We start from the raw sequence: 16,269 nt of genomic DNA, 5'->3' as shown, positions 1-16,269 counted from the left end.
CTGGCCGCAATTAGAAAACAGTCTCCATAAGCACCACAGGAAATTAAAAATCATCTTGCTTGTGCCTCAAACGGCGACAAATTAAATCCAATGCTCATATTCAAACGTAAAACTGTTCCAAAAGTTGGACTTCTCAAAAGATAAAGTAATTTGGCGAAATGAGAAAGGATGGATGTGCAAAATTATTATGCTTCATTGGCTTCATGAAATCTGGCACAAAAGGAAAAGGGTTTTTTTTTGGTTTGGATTTTTTTTTATACCCCCATGGACTTTTAATCATGATCCAACGCGTTCTCATTTACTACCGTCTGTGAAAAATTAGTGTGTGAAAATCAGTGCGTCATTAGCGATAATACTCTTGGGATAAACAAAAATACTTCAAACGTTAGATCTTGCTGTTAACAAAGCATTCAAAAGCCAAGTACGGAAACAATGAGAAGAGTGGATGAGGAATGGATCTCACATTTACAAATGGAGGTAAAATGCAGAAAGCCAAGTTTGAAGAAGTGATGAATTGGGTTTCTGAATCATAAAAATCTGTTAACACTTCTGCAAATAATGCTGAATTTTATTGGGGTTTTCGGGGGCTATTTTCTTGACTGCGATGCTTACGGTGAGGCAGCGTTTCTATAGGAAAATACAGTAACACCACTTCTGGCTTTGAAAGGGACATTGCATTTTTGCTGGCCTATTACTTTTACTTCTGGCATATTAGGGGGTATTACTGGGCACTACAACCATTAGTGACGAGTTAGAGATTTAATGGGTCTAAGAAGAAGACCTAAATAAGTCTAAGCAAAAAAATAAAAAAAAAAAGCTCCCCACTACCATGAACAGCATGGCACCTCCCCTCCTGTCTTTTGTTTTGACAGGTACACTACAGGTCCCAGTGAGCTCCAGCGTGCTCGTATGTGGCACTTGTAGTGAGTATGTGGCACTTGTAGTTCTATAAGCGTCAGCATATTCAAGCAGTTTAGGGCTTGCTGAGAACAGTAGTGCACCATAAAAAAAATAATTTGTTAAACACCCACCATCCCAGCAGTGTGAGAAGAGCCCTAGTGCTTTCAGCACTGGACTGTTTTCCATGTGATGAGGGCTCAATTTCCCTAGGGAGTTTTGCCCAGTGCTGAACAATCTAGAACGGTTATGACAGGGGAATCCCATGCAGCAGGATTCCCTGCCATAGTGCTGGTAGTGGAATTTTCAGGGGGGCCCCACACTCTTCGTGTTCCGAGATTGCTGATACCAGTCTATGCTATGAGTGCTAGTAGCTCTTTTGGAAGGGGAGGGGTTGTGGGCATGTTTTTTTTTAAAACACCAATTATCATCAAGTTAATGATGATCACTGGAGTCCCCATACTGCAGGATATGCTTATAGTTGTCACATGCTTAAAGTGCATCATGCGCTTTAAACATATCTTCCTCTAGCATAGGTATTTTATGTAGTATGCCGTATCTTAAGATATGTGCAGCTCAGCACACCTCCATATTTGCAGTATTTTACAACTGAGATTGTGACATAAAATGTGTCCCACTCTTCATCATTCCCAAAAGTAGCTCATTACATGGTTAGCGGGTAGAAACCATAAGTTATCACTGTATTTCAACCCCTAACACTAATAAGATTTAAAAATGTTAGCGTATGTCAAAAATACAAAGAGGCAACAATTCCTGCTAAATAAGGAAGGCCTGGAGCAAGGGTTAGGCAGATAAAGATTAGAAATGAAGCTGGGAGAAGAGAACAACAGATGATCTGTCATCTGATGGAGTTTAAAGCGCCCCTCACCCCACCACGAGTTCCACAATGGAAAACTCAATGTAAAGTTAATGTAAACCTGTAGGAAAGAAAAAGATCAGAAGCATGGGTAGTAATGCCAACTGGTTCTTGACTAAATGAACACGACTTCTGCAATAAGCAGTCAGCTGTCATTTTTGTCCTTGCCAACTCTCTCCTGCAGCTTATATATATTAATACATCAGTAGTCCAGGAGAGACCCCTATACACAGTAACCCTACCAACTCAAGGATGTGCTAGAGGGGTGAGGTGGGCAGGGAATGAAAACCAACCACCAACAGTGAAAAACTCCTTTAGGATCAGGGAGAATGACATTTACTTTATGTGTTACAGTAATCACTGAAACGAACACCGTTTCTAAAATAATATACATAACAGAAGCCTATAACGTCTTTCAATGATCATAGCATATTTCCCTCCACTTGCACAACATCCCTGTTTTTCAAATCCCCCTTCCCTCAGTGCATAACTTATCCCCCGAGACCTCAACTTCTCTACTGCCCTAAATATCACCTTTACTCATTTATTCCTTGTATACTTCTAGCATCAGTTCCTGCACTCCGAATAATTTCCAATATCCGGACACCCCCGTCCCATCTGGTTGCCCAGCTCTCCCGACATGTCCCTCCATGATATTACGGATGTACTAATGAACTTAGCGTGAACACACAATACCCCCTAGCACAGCTAACACTGTGTGCTCCGCCATGATATGCCTGGGTTCACGTTAAATGGACTATGTGCGCCTCATAGTTTGTAGCATCAACTTTAATCTCCTTGCTGGACTATAATTTATTACAGAAAAACTAAAGATTTATGCATTAAAAAACAACATAGATGGTTAAGGACTTGCTACTCCATTGTTATAAATATCCTTTTTACCCAAGTGTATTTTTATTCATCCTATCTATTAAATGTCTACCCATGTTATTGTATACTCAACTATTGTCTATATGTAAATTTATTGTTACTTGGCTTAACGCAGGTCTACTTTGTAAATGAGCTTGCTCAATGCTTTTCACTTGGATAAATAATTGGATTAAACTAAGTGCAAAGCAAAAGGCATTTCAAGAACGTGAAACAAGATATTTTTATAGGAGAAAAGGGTGTTGGCAGATCTGAGTTTCCCATATGAATCAGTCTACATAGAGTTGTTGTTCATTCACCTTGTTGATTTGAAGTGAAGGGGTGGAAGTAAATAACAAAAAGATCTGTTCAGAATAAAACATATATACATTATACGGATGGGTCTTACTCTAGTTTCACTAAAATACAATACAAATCTACAGTGTCGGACTGAGACATGAAGGGCCCACTGGGGGATATAATAGTATGTGTCCTCCAGAGAGGTGTGGCCAGTCACCTGAGTGTGTGACTAGTGGGCTAGCCCACAGAGGACATGACTAGTGTCATATTGTAGTATATCATGTAGCATGTAGTAATATCTCATCCTACAGATGAGCCCCTGTCACAACGCCACATGGAACAAGAAAGTTCCCTCTTGCAAAACTTTAATGCATTTGTATATGCTGTATCTCTTGTGTGATGAAGCAAGAAGTTTTTCGACTGGTCCTCTCTCTATTTTTCAACCGGCACTGCACAAGCCGAGACTTCTAACCTCTTTTCCACCCTTTGCACATGTGCCCTGGTGCGTGATGAGCTGAGACGTGATGAGATCACTAGAAGAGGACAGGAGGGGAGAATCCAGATCACTTCAATCTGTGCCAGCAAAACAATAGGACGACTGGTCCAGTGGAAGGGACCAGCCTGTCCATCAACCATAGTGTAGGATGTGGGTCCATCTGGCTTTGGGACCCTCCAAGGATTTCCCTGGTGGGCCAGTCCGACCAACACTAATGCCGGTCTCATACACACTGGCACACACTAATGCCGGTCTCATACACACTGGCACACACTAATGCCGGTCTCATACACACTGGCAAACACTAATGCCGGTCTCATACACACTGGCAAACACTAATGCCGGTCTCATGCACACTGGCACACACTAATGCCGGTCTCATGCACACTGGCACACACTAATGCCGGTCTCATGCACACTGGCACACACTAATGCCGGTCTCATGCACACTGGCACACACTAATGCCGGTCTCATGCACACTCTAATGCCGGTCTCATGCACACTGGCACACACTAATGCCGGTCTCATACACACTGGCAAACACTAATGCCGGTCTCATACACACTGGCAAACACTAATGCCGGTCTCATGCACACTGGCACACACTAATGCCGGTCTCATGCACACTGGCACACACTAATGCCGGTCTCATGCACACTGGCACACACTAATGCCGGTCTCATGCACACTGGCACACACTAATGCCGGTCTCATACACACTGGCAAACACTAATGCCGGTCTCATACACACTGGCACACACTAATGCCGGTCTCATGCACACTGGCACACACTAATGCCGGTCTCATGCACACTGGCAAACACTAATGCCGGTCTCATGCACACTGGCAAACACTAATGCCGGTCTCATGCACACTGGCAAACACTAATGCCGGTCTCATGCACACTGGCACACACTAATGCCGGTCTCATGCACACTGGCACACACTAATGCCGGTCTCATGCACACTGGCACACACTAATGCCGGTCTCATACACACTGGCACACACTAATGCCGGTCTCATGCACACTGGCACACACTAATGCCGGTCTCATGCACACTGGCACACACTAATGCCGGTCTCATACACACTGGCACACACTAATGCCGGTCTCATGCACACTGGCACACACTAATGCCGGTCTCATACACACTGGCACACACTAATGCCGGTCTCATACACACTGGCACACACTAATGCCGGTCTCATGCACACTGGCACACACTAATGCCGGTCTCATGCACACTGGCACACACTAATGCCGGTCTCATACACACTGGCACACACTAATGCCGGTCTCATACACACTGGCACACACTAAAACAGGTCTCATACACACTGGCACACACTAAAACAGGTCTCATACACACTGGCACACACTAATGCCGGTCTCATACACTAATGCCGGTCTCATACACACTGGCACACACTAATGCCGGTCTCATACTGTCACGTACCAGTAGGGTTAAAACCGGATCCTAGTAGTTCAGCCGGGATTGGCGTTACATTCGCTAGGGGCGCGGAGTCTAACAAGTGAAAGGTGTTCACCAGTGATTCCCGCAAGGGAATATGGGCTTTTGCGGCTTCCACTTGCAGGTCGCGGTCCCCTAAGGAAGTTCCCAGTGAACCACAATAGAGAGAGCGTAGAATCAATTAGGAATAAACTTGCCACTTGATATTGATGATGCCGGTAATGTTCAGCGACGTTTGCCACTTGGGAGTGGAAATAGCAGGAAGGTACTGCAACGTAGATACTCGGAAGTTGGTTTGCAGAAGTGGAATATAGTTGCCCCTTGGGGGTGCTGACCGGAGCTTCGGTAGCGTAGCCACCTAGAGGTGGTGTTCCCGGAGGGATAGAGGCTTGGAAACTCGGAGAGGAGCAAAAACACGGGAGCTGTATCCAATACTAGAGTCAGGGACTGACTGAAAGAACCAACATTGAGTTCTGGTCATAGGGGTTAGATATAGTGCAGTTCCTATTAGGCAGCCAATAGAGGGCAGTGAGAGCACAGAAAAGGGCTAGACAGCTCTGCGCATGCGCAGAACACTGAGCGCCGAACGGAAGAAGGGAACAGACAGCGCTGGACGGTGGCAGCGGCGTGGAACCAGGTAAGCGAGTTTACTTTAACAGGAGGGATCCTGGTGGAGGAGGCCTCCGGAATCAGCGGGGACAGGCGCCAGCTCCCGGGGAGACAGCGGGAGTCCGGCGTGTGACACATACACACTGGCACACACTAAAACAGGTCTCACACACACAAACTGACACACATTCTCTCTCAAACACACACTCCCATAAACGTAACTGCAGTGCTTCCTTCAGCTTTGTCCATGGCTGTATGAGTAGGGGGCATGTTTGTGCTCCGATTGGCTGAGTAACTGTCAGCCAATCAGAGCGCTGCAGAGACAATGAGAAGTTCCTCTGCATTACCAAACAGCACAGGCTGCTCCTACACCTCTACCTCTGTGGGGTTCCTGGCGATTGCATTCCAGCCCTGGACCCTAGCGAAAGGGGTGTGGGGGCAATCGGGCAGTGGGACCCACTGGAGATCTCTCCGGGAACCCAATGGGCCAGTCCAATACTGCAAATCTACTAATCTGACCAACTCATTGTATAAAACCAAAATATAAATAATACCTCCCAACTATCCCAATTTACTTGGGATAGTTCCCATTTGAAGGTTCCGCCATCAAGATTATCAGCAATTTTCTCCTGATTCAGGGATAGTTGGGAGATATGTCCCCCTGAGTGATACCCCACCAATGCTGGCCATACAAGTAGCAGGTGCACACAGCATTGAAGGGATGTTATTAGGGTAGGGGTTAAGTGGCTCAGAGCAACACAGCACTTCAGAAGTGCCGAAAAGAACACTACTGTATAAAGCCTCTACACAAAGCCCAGGATAGATTCAGTTTTATTTTAACAGCTCCATATACACTGAACAAACTAAAATATTGAGTGCTGGTGACATACTAGATTTAAGAAATACACACAAAAGACAAATTGCTCTCTAAGAAGCAAAAAATTGTAATGTAAATTGTAATTGGACCTTACAAGGATTTGTACAGAGAAACATCTTGTGTGCAGTACTAAATAATACTAAAAAGGAGACAAAATAGAAAACCAAACATTCTAAACAACATACTAAAACCAAATGTCTATGTTGTCATAGCAACAGTAGAGGAATCACATCACACGTTGGAGAAAATTAAGATTCATGTTCCCACAAAAGTCTAAGGCCGGACATAAAACAGAGCTGGGAAAAGCCATAAATAAATAAAAGATGAGAAACCTGTAATGGTCAGTGAGTGAAACGCAGGAGTCCAGCAAAACCACAGATTATTTCAATTTGCACTTTGTCAAAACAAATGTGCAAGAAAATTTCATGCAAGTAGATCTGGAACATTTCCTCAATGCTTACAAAGCAAATAAACTGACACATCGCATACAGTATGCTGACCACGAAGAAAACAGAATCTTCCTATTAAATTTAAATCATAATATTTTCCAGATGCTTTAAATTATCTTGAGAATGGAGTGTGAAAGAGTTGAAATGATTATAAAACAGGTAAAGTTAAAAAGTTATCTTTCTACTAAGTGAATGGAAACCACAGAAATGGACACTGGACTTTTTGTGGAATGGATCTTCGGCAACTCAGTTGAAACAAGCATCACTTTTCTTCTTCGAACACCACAGAGCGGACATAGAAGTTAATTTAGGGCCCATGAAATTTCAATTACTAGGGATAGATGCCAATTGGAAAAATACCCATTTGTTCTCCTTTATTAAATAAGCCCTAGCCTTTTTTTGGTGAGTCTTCTATTATCTCACAGAAAACATTTCCATATGGAATCGTGTCAAATTCATGCTAGCGGGTGGCGTCTGTCACCTGTGTATGAGGAACGCACAATACGCGTTTGCCAACGTTCACCTGGAAACAGAGCTACACTGTGCTTATTAGTTTCAAGTGCTAAAGAAACAGCATTACATCATATAAACATCCTGTATGTTTCCTTTAGTATTAGATGTGTCACGTCACAAAGATTTAAATGTGACAGACTGTAAATCCTGTCAGCTGGAGTCCTTGCTAGGAGAAGAGTTTACTTGAGTCAGATCGACTTCATACCAAACAAAATGTGTCATTAGTAACTCTTCAAAAAGGTAATTGCACAGAGACATGCTTATCTTGTCATTTCAACATCTCTGCGCCCACTGGCTAATGAGCAAGAACAGTGTGAGTAATATCACATACAGTTTGTGGATAACTGAGAAGTATTAGCAACAAAAAAAAGAAAATTGTATCATAAGAAAAAAACAGAAGTCTGATAAGAAAAAATAAGATAAAATATGTTAAAAAAAAAAAAAAAAAAAAAAAAAAAAAAAAATATGTGTCTAATGCAGCCCCTTGAGCTATTTTATTTGTGTGTTCTATATTTTGCCATTTCCCCACAGATCAGTAATCCAGGCATAGCAAATGTTATCAGCTGTGCTAGTGCATAGAGAACATCTGGTAGTATAATTACTGTAGCATTAGAGATCTACTATTACTCAACCTAAACAAATTGAATGAACGTTAAACTGTAACAATAGGCCTTTTGTGAGCTACCAATGCAAGATTATCCAAAAATGTGGTAAATCGTGTGAAATATCTCTGCATAGTGAACTGAACTCCAGTTTCCCCATATCCCATAAGCAACAATCAACACTACTTAAAAGTAGAAGCATGGTTAGCTTAGCTTAACGGGAATTCTTATCGGCTAATGTGAAGCGCAATTCTGCCAGTCCTAGCAGTGTAACGTTCCAGTGTGGAGCTTTAACATGTTTCTGTAAGATCTTGGTTCTAAAGAATATATTTACATTTTTAGAAATGTAAAAATAAAGCATATACTGTATATAGCCACATATTGATAAGTAAAAGGAAAGTGCTGGACTTAGACTTATAGGCTTAGAAAAAGTAAAACAAATAAAATTGTATTTAAAACTAAATTATTGCTATCAATTTGCACTGTTCTCAAAATTAAGAGTTAGGAAAAACAATTCTTGGGCAACTACATTTTTTATTTTAAACCAATTTCTGGTCACATCATTAATAGAATATAGAATTAGTTAACTTCTTTTCTGCATTGGTCCAATACCAGTGATTAAGGAGCTGACATCTATGCATTTAAAATAAAGAGCTCAAATCAAACACTTAAAAATATTGTATTTACGCCTATATACTTAGTCAGAGGCATCTCAAGTTCTTCATCAGAAGCACAAGTGCCAGGTTTACGTCAGACGCACTCCCAGGTGCACTTACACCCAGCCAGGTCATAAGCACAAAAAATAATTTTAATATTTGTTTTGATAGTGAAAACACATTCGCTATTAGGTTTGATTTAAATAATACTTTAAAAACAAAAAAAAAACTCTTTAGTAAACCAGGTATAATCTTCCTTCTTGTGAACGAATGAAAGAAGCAAACAAAAAATAGTTTTAAAGTACGTCCACAAAATCAATATATGTACGAGCAACGAAGAAAGCACTGTCCGCAATCAGCCAATCAGAAGCGGCTTGTGCTGGCGACTCTGTATCTGTAAGTGACACACCTACTGACAGGCGTATCTGCATCTCCAAGCAGGTCTGCCACAGTTTGTAATTACGCGAGCAGGCACTTACGCTGTGTGTACATGCTCATTCTCTCTCCCCTTCCTCCTCTCCAAGCGTAAGGAGGCGCAAGTGCCAGTCCTGCATACGGACATAGATGTACACTTTTTATGTGGGCATGTGCAGTACAAATTTGCATATTTTACAATCAGGCGTAACCAAACACAGCATGAGCTCCTAAGTGTTTATACGAGGTGAGGTGATCTCATTAACTGATAAAGCAGACATTTATGAAAGAAAAATGAAGAGGCCTCACACATTTACCTCAAAGTACATTACTATTCATTGCTTGCAACAATCCTTACAGAGGGAAAGACCATATCTGGGAACTGCTGCTCAGAAGACGTCTGGTGACATCACGCCACTATCGCAGAGGGACATCGGACGGTCGTGGCTGGTACAGGTTTTCAGTGTTTGCGTACCTGTACAAAGCAATAGAAAGGACATGATCACAAAAGTATAAAGTCAGAGTGTGATATATTTGTATTTCTTTTATCAATTATCTCTATTGCACGTTCCTTTTAAATGGACACAACATCTAAAATACACATTGCCTGAAGATGAAAGAACCATCTTTAACATTCACATAAATAGATATTTAAAAATATATTGACATATAGCATGTGTCTTAATCATGATCATCAGTCAAGTTAGGCTCTGAGTGACCAAAAGCTCTGTCCTTCAGATTTAGAGACTGGGAATCTAATGTGGAACATGACAAAAAGGAAGATATTCCACACGAGTCTAAAATTAAAGAGGAACCTGTCAGTTGTGTGAAGATTAGTCTTACATTGGTTGGTGCACTATTGAGTAGAGACCATAATATATTGACACACGCTATATGCAAATACCATGTTGAGGATTTAGTGTCCGAGTTATGTTCCTCCAATGACACAGCTCCCCAGCCTTGTAGGTGGAGAGGAACCGTTGAAAGAAGCCACTTGGGAGCTGGCCCCACTTCTGAAATTCATTGGGAGGAGGGACTCCAACACTCACTCCTCACGTCTCAAATGGGTGGAGTTCTTCTTTAAGCAATTCTCCCTATTTGTATATATATCCGTTTCTCACTACAGTCAGCGAAAGTGCTCTTAATAAAAGTGGATAAATATTAATAGCAATAGAGGTTACACTTTTGAAAAAAGGAGCCCTCACTCTAATGGCAGCATAAAGAAAAACCATTATAATTTATAAGAAACAGAAAGTGATGAAAACATGAAAAATGTGCAGGGTTTGTAATCATGTCCCCTCTGATTCTGCAGTGTATTTCTCAAGTTCAAGCACCATTAATTTCTTCTTATCCAGGCAACAAAACAGGCTGTGTTCAATAGTCTTTCTGAAGCGCATAATGATCCCATATCCCCTAACTATATCACTGCTGTCACAGCAGGGTCATCCAGAGAAAAATTAGAATTGTTGTGGTGTGCAGACCAAATTCCCTTACACGCATTGTGATTGAAGAAGAAAAAACAAAACAAAAAAAAACAAAACCACACGCACACACAACATGAAAACAAAACCATATCTGCCTTCATTACATCCCACAAAACAGTACCAAATGTATCAATCAACTTATTTATTGTAAATGCAAATCTAAGAAAACGTACCAGTAAATTGCATTACATTGGGTTAAGCATTGAGGATCGAATGCTGCAATCAATGCTGGAACGGATTCAAAGCAAGGCAAACTATGCAAACAATTGCATGTACTTAGAGGTCCTGGAACAAATGGAGCCCACAGAGCCCATTTGGTATAAAAGCATTTATGCCATAGAGAGGTTAAGATGTCTCCCTCTAGGCTAACTGGTAATTGGTGTATATATCACTGTAACCAAGTGTCCCAATCTGTTTCATACAAACTCTTTAAAAACAAAAATATTTATTTCAGAACATAAAATAAATTTCACCATAAAATGCAAAATTTATTTTTATTCAACTGTTTGGCAGTGCTGATTGGGAAATATATATCGCCAACTCGATTTCCAACCATAGCCCCATCACTCTATCCTGTAATTCCACCCCTCCACCTTCCAATTCATCATATTCCACCCTTCTTCATCACTGCTCTCTTTCCACCCCATCCCTATTATTCATTATAACCCACCCTTGTTATTCATCACTCCCTATCCCCTTTCATAGTAGAAGCAACCGCTAGAGCATCCGGCCCTTACTTTATCATGAAGCTACCAAAACCATTATCCACGCGCTTATCTCCAGGCTGGACTACTGCAACCTTCTCCTCACCGGCCTTCCCCGCTCTCGCCTCGCCCCTCTCCGTTCTATAGTCAATGCAGCTGTGAGGCTCATCTTCCTTTCTCGCCGCTCCTCTTCTGCCTCACCTCTCTGCCTTGCCCTTCACTGGCTCCCCTTCCCCGACCCTATCCTTTTCAAACTTCTTACCCTTACCTACAAGGCCCTCTCCCACTCTACTGCCCCCTATATCTCCAATCTCCTCTCCATCCACACTCCCGCCCGGTCCCTGCATTCGGCCAATGACCGTCGCCTCTCGTCCACTCTGATCACCTCATCCCACTCTAGAATTCAAGACTTCTCCCGAGCTGCCCCCCTCCACTGGAATGACCTCCCACGCTCCATCCGTTTGTCCCCTAACTTGTGCTCCTTCAAACGGGCACTCAAAACCCATCTCTTCCTTAAAGCCTACCAGCCTTCCACCTAACCCTCTCTCCATGCTCGTTCCCATCCCCTTGTTCCTCCTCTGTGGGGGGGGGGGGGGGTGCGCTTGCTCTCCCCCCTCTGACTCCCTTTGTGCCGGGCGTGTTTCCCCTCCCTTTAGGATGCAAGCTCTTATGAGCAGGGCCCTTCTCCCTCCTGTCTCTCTACCTTCTCTTCTGCTCCTACTCCATTACATCTGCTTTGCCTGCAGCCTCTGAAGTTTTGGTACTACTTGTTTATTGTTCTGTACTGTTATTCCCTGTACTGTCCATTGTTTGTACTGTGTTTGGCGCTGCGGAAACCTTGTGGTGCCTTATAAATAAATAATAACAACAATAGAGGAGTCCTTGCATCGGAATCACATGATGCAGCTTCCAGCTGATTTGCACAGAACCGCGATCCCAGCCTATCAGAGCCTGGGAGCTGCACCATCATCATGTGACCAGATGCTGGGCCTACGCCAACTTCTGCTATGTAAGCGAAGAGCCATATTTGGTCAGGTGTGATTTAGACACACAGCGGAACAGGAAATCCCAATACTGTTAACCCATCATGCAGTGTTCTCGGTCAGAACATGTGTGGAGTCTGCTCTGGCCCTAGCAAATGCCTAATTGCAATGTACAACTTTTAGTACACAACATTCTTCATAAAAATCAGCAATAAAATGCCCCAATGACATAAATGCCGTAGGCATTATTTAAAGGGCTTCTTTGTGTGGGCTGAAGATCCTGTGACACAAAGTTCATATGATCACTCTGAGCCAAAAACACTAAGCTGGAATACCTTGCAGTAATAATAAATTATATATATATATATATATATATATATATATATATATATATATATATATATATATATATATTGTAGATAAAAGATTTTATTAACAATCAATTTAAAGATAAACTGATTTTCCATCCAAGACAACAAAACAAAAAGCGAACTTTGTTCAGGGCAGGCAGGATTTAATACAGGTTCCACTGCCAATTGAACTGAGGCATATACTGCAGCAAGCCACTTCCCAGGAGGCTTACAATAAGCATATAACTATCTGGCACACAACAGTTTCTAAAGCCGCTGTTAATAAAATTATTTACACAATGAACCGCCCTTTTTCTTTCACTACAGGATAGAATAATAAAAAAATAAAAATATCATACAAGTACATGACATCCCCAAGGGAAGATGTATGTCTGACAGCGATCCTACTTCTGCTGTAGCCTGACCTATCACATTTACTACATCTTTTCCTCAAGATAAAGGTCAAGGCCAGAGGAACTGCGAATCTGTAATCAGAAATCCTCATACCTTAACTAGATTGGGATTATCACAACATTGTTTGTTCCTGTACGGCGCTGTGGACACTTTGTGAGGCCTTACAAATAAAAATGTATATTATTAACAACAACAACAACGCACATTGATGGCATGTCAGGAGGTCTGAATTATACATCAGTGAGGCACACTTAAATATTAACTCTTAACATATTAATAGCAAAATTAAACACATTTATTTATATATGTGCACACCACACATGCAGTGTAAAGGTGGCCATATAAGTGCAAATATTTGCTTGAGTGCCAAGTGGCACGATCACTATGCAATTTGGCTACACACGTGTGGTCATATTGGCTCCAGTTCTCCTCTGGATTTTGTTGGGTCTATTACTGCATTCTAAAGGAAATCAGCATAAACAGGCTGAAGACTCATTTTCCAAACATATTTTACAACATGCCCTATATAGTTATCTGATCAATATTTGCTGTATCATTGGGCATCTTGCATGCTTTGGGGCCATGAACGCTGCAATATCATACCAACTGCCCAAGGGATAATGTAGCTTGTGGTCATCTTTCTGTTTGCCACACTTGTGCTTAATGACACTGACAAACTCACTATAGAAAATGTGCATGGAGCTTCATAATAAGGAGGGTACAGAGCTCTACAACAATTTCAGAGGTCTTCAGAACAGCATTATGGAATGTGATGAGAACATACAGGATCTCTTGTATCCAAACAGTTACGTCACCTCATGTCACTTACTGAAATAAATTCAATAAACTAACCCAATGAGCAAACGTACAGAAACGTAAAAAACACCTTATAGCAGCCTGCTTCGCTTTCTACATGTATGAAATAATGGAAAGTTTAACCAAGTAATTTCCATTAAACACGTGTTTAGCTTTTAGGAAAAATCAGCAATTGATGTTTCACTTACATAAAAAACAGATGTGTGTATACATTGTGTTTCCCATGATCGCAGCTTATTCCACCCTCTTTTCATAGTCGGCTCATTGGTTAAGGAGCTAAATCTGATATTCCCACTGGGAAACTGGTATTAAAAAAAAAAAAGAAAAGTGCCCACAAGAGTAAATATAGCCAAACAGATTAAAATTGCTGCTCCCCACCACAACCGGGACAGGATTCGTTTCTGGAAAACGTTCATATAATGTGTCCATTAACAGAGTGGCATGAACATTAAAAATAAATAAAAACAAAAACACATAAAAAGGAAATACACACAAACAATAAATGATAATCAAAATTATAATAGCCTGCACTTTACTTGTCCAATATTTTTTTGTTATTATTATTAGTAATAACAACACTTAATATATTGAACATGCGCAAAACATGCTTAGAGCAGTGTGGTGGGCAACAGTCGGCCCACTGAGTCTTCACCTGTGGCCCCCAGCCAGCTGCTCTCAATCTTACTTACCGTATTTATCTGCAAGCAAAGAATAAAACTGAAAGCTGGCTTCCTCATCATGTGACCTACTAAGCACACTGCACATCCAATCAGAGGAGGAGTTACTGCAGTGCATTCTGGACCACATCTCTCCCTCTTTTCTCAGCGGGCTCTGTCTGTGCAGGCAAGTGTGGGGAATTCTGAGAGGCTTGTGGGATAATCAGAGTGGCATATGTGAGGAGGCCAGAGTGGCATGTGCTGTTTTGGAATAGATGTGGGGGCAAGTGCATATGGGACTATTTTGGAGCAAGTGGAAGATCGGAGTGGCATGTGGTGGAATTTTGGAGCAGGTGGGCATGTGGGTGCATTTTGACATGAGTGACGTGGGGGTGCCAAAGTGGTTTTGAAATTAGGCAATATGTGGCCCCCCCCACCTCCAAAAGGGCCACACATGGGCCCTTTAAGTATATTGGTTTGCCCATCACTAATTTATTAGATTAGATTAAAATGATAGGCTGAATAGGACGATCTGTCCAATAAAATGCAATAGTTTTGTCTCTAAACCATGGAGGGATTTCTAGGACAGCTCTTGGCATTTCAGGCACCTTCGGGAGACATCAGCACTTGCAAATGACCAGGCAAAAAAAAGAGGTCAGCAGCACACTATATGCCATGGGAAATGTAATTTTTTTCTATCAATAGTGGGAAAAGCTATGTAGGTATTCACCAACTTGATTTGGTTGACTCAATAGTATGTTGTATTATAATTTAATATAATTTTACTATTCCGTAAGACATGAAGGGAGGAATTCAATTGGCCGTGATACCGTAAAAAGTAATGCGGCCTGCACACTATTACAGTAATAATGCGCTTAAATACCGTTATTATGGTAGTTCCAACGCCGGCTTTTTGTTCACAGCTCAGGGGTTAAATTTACCCCAATAACGGTAGTAGGATTAATGCTACGTTAATCTGGAATTGAATTCCCCCCAAAGTTTTTTTTGTTTTTAAGCCATGTCAAATTGTAGTTTATTCTGCAACATTGCTTTAGTTTGTTTTTCTCCTTTAATGTCTGCAGATAGCAAAGCATTTTCCTAGAAATAGGTAGTCATCAGCTGCCGCAAGCTGCAACCTGTGTGACTGATTAATGTTACTCTACAAAACCATATTGGGGCTGCTGGACCATGGAAAGCTTCTCGCTAGGCATATCCTCGTCAGCGAAGTGAACAAAAAAGGTCAGATGAAAATAGCTCTTTTGTAGCAGTAAGAAAAGTCCAGTAAAGAAAATAAACCTAAACCTTGCAATACAACATAGGATAAAATAATACTCCAATGTACAGTGGTATATTGCATTACAAAACATATGGAAAATGTAAATCTCATTGTCATTACACAACCAAACAAGCATTTACAGAATTATTTGGCATGTTAGTTTTAGGCCACACTAGAACAGAGCCTGTCAGGGATTCATGCAAATGCAGCACTCGCTCACATGCAACATGTGAGCCCACCACTCCCCAGTGTGACAAGATGCTCTTTGTTGTTTCTCGAACGACCTACCAGACCCCATAAGTATCCTGCATGGTCAAGGGAGGGGCCTGCGGGCACTATGGTCAGTTACAGTTTCTAATACAGCTTAAACCTAAGTGTACAGTCAGTGGTTTATATGGACTAAAGCCGGCCATATACATGGCGATAATGCCGCGTTCAGCAACAGGATCACTTTGCAATTCAGGCACGCACATGGGTGGACAACTTGGAGAAGATTGGACCATGGGAACAAATCATGTCCAAAACATATTGGGGCCTGCAAGTGCAGTGAGAAAA

General features: G+C 41.7%; 1 protein-coding gene across 2 annotated transcripts in view; it reads right to left on the bottom strand.

Annotated features, from left to right (window-relative positions):
• Positions 1-9,495, bottom strand: part of FAM110B (family with sequence similarity 110 member B) — a 70,831-nt gene extending 61,336 nt beyond the window's left edge. Inside the window, exon 1 of one of the 2 annotated variants that reach the window (XM_075213548.1) lies at positions 9,349-9,495. The gene's annotated coding sequence lies outside the window, so the exon portion shown is untranslated. The remainder of the gene's footprint in view (positions 1-9,348) is intronic. The other variant, XM_075213549.1, reaches the window with a different exon arrangement.
• Positions 9,496-16,269: the final 6,774 nt, after the last annotated feature.

Source organism: Mixophyes fleayi, chromosome 5 (genome assembly GCF_038048845.1).
Source record: "Mixophyes fleayi isolate aMixFle1 chromosome 5, aMixFle1.hap1, whole genome shotgun sequence".
Taxonomy (NCBI): domain Eukaryota; kingdom Metazoa; phylum Chordata; class Amphibia; order Anura; family Limnodynastidae; genus Mixophyes; species Mixophyes fleayi.
This window is presented reverse-complemented; position numbering and strand designations above follow the sequence as displayed.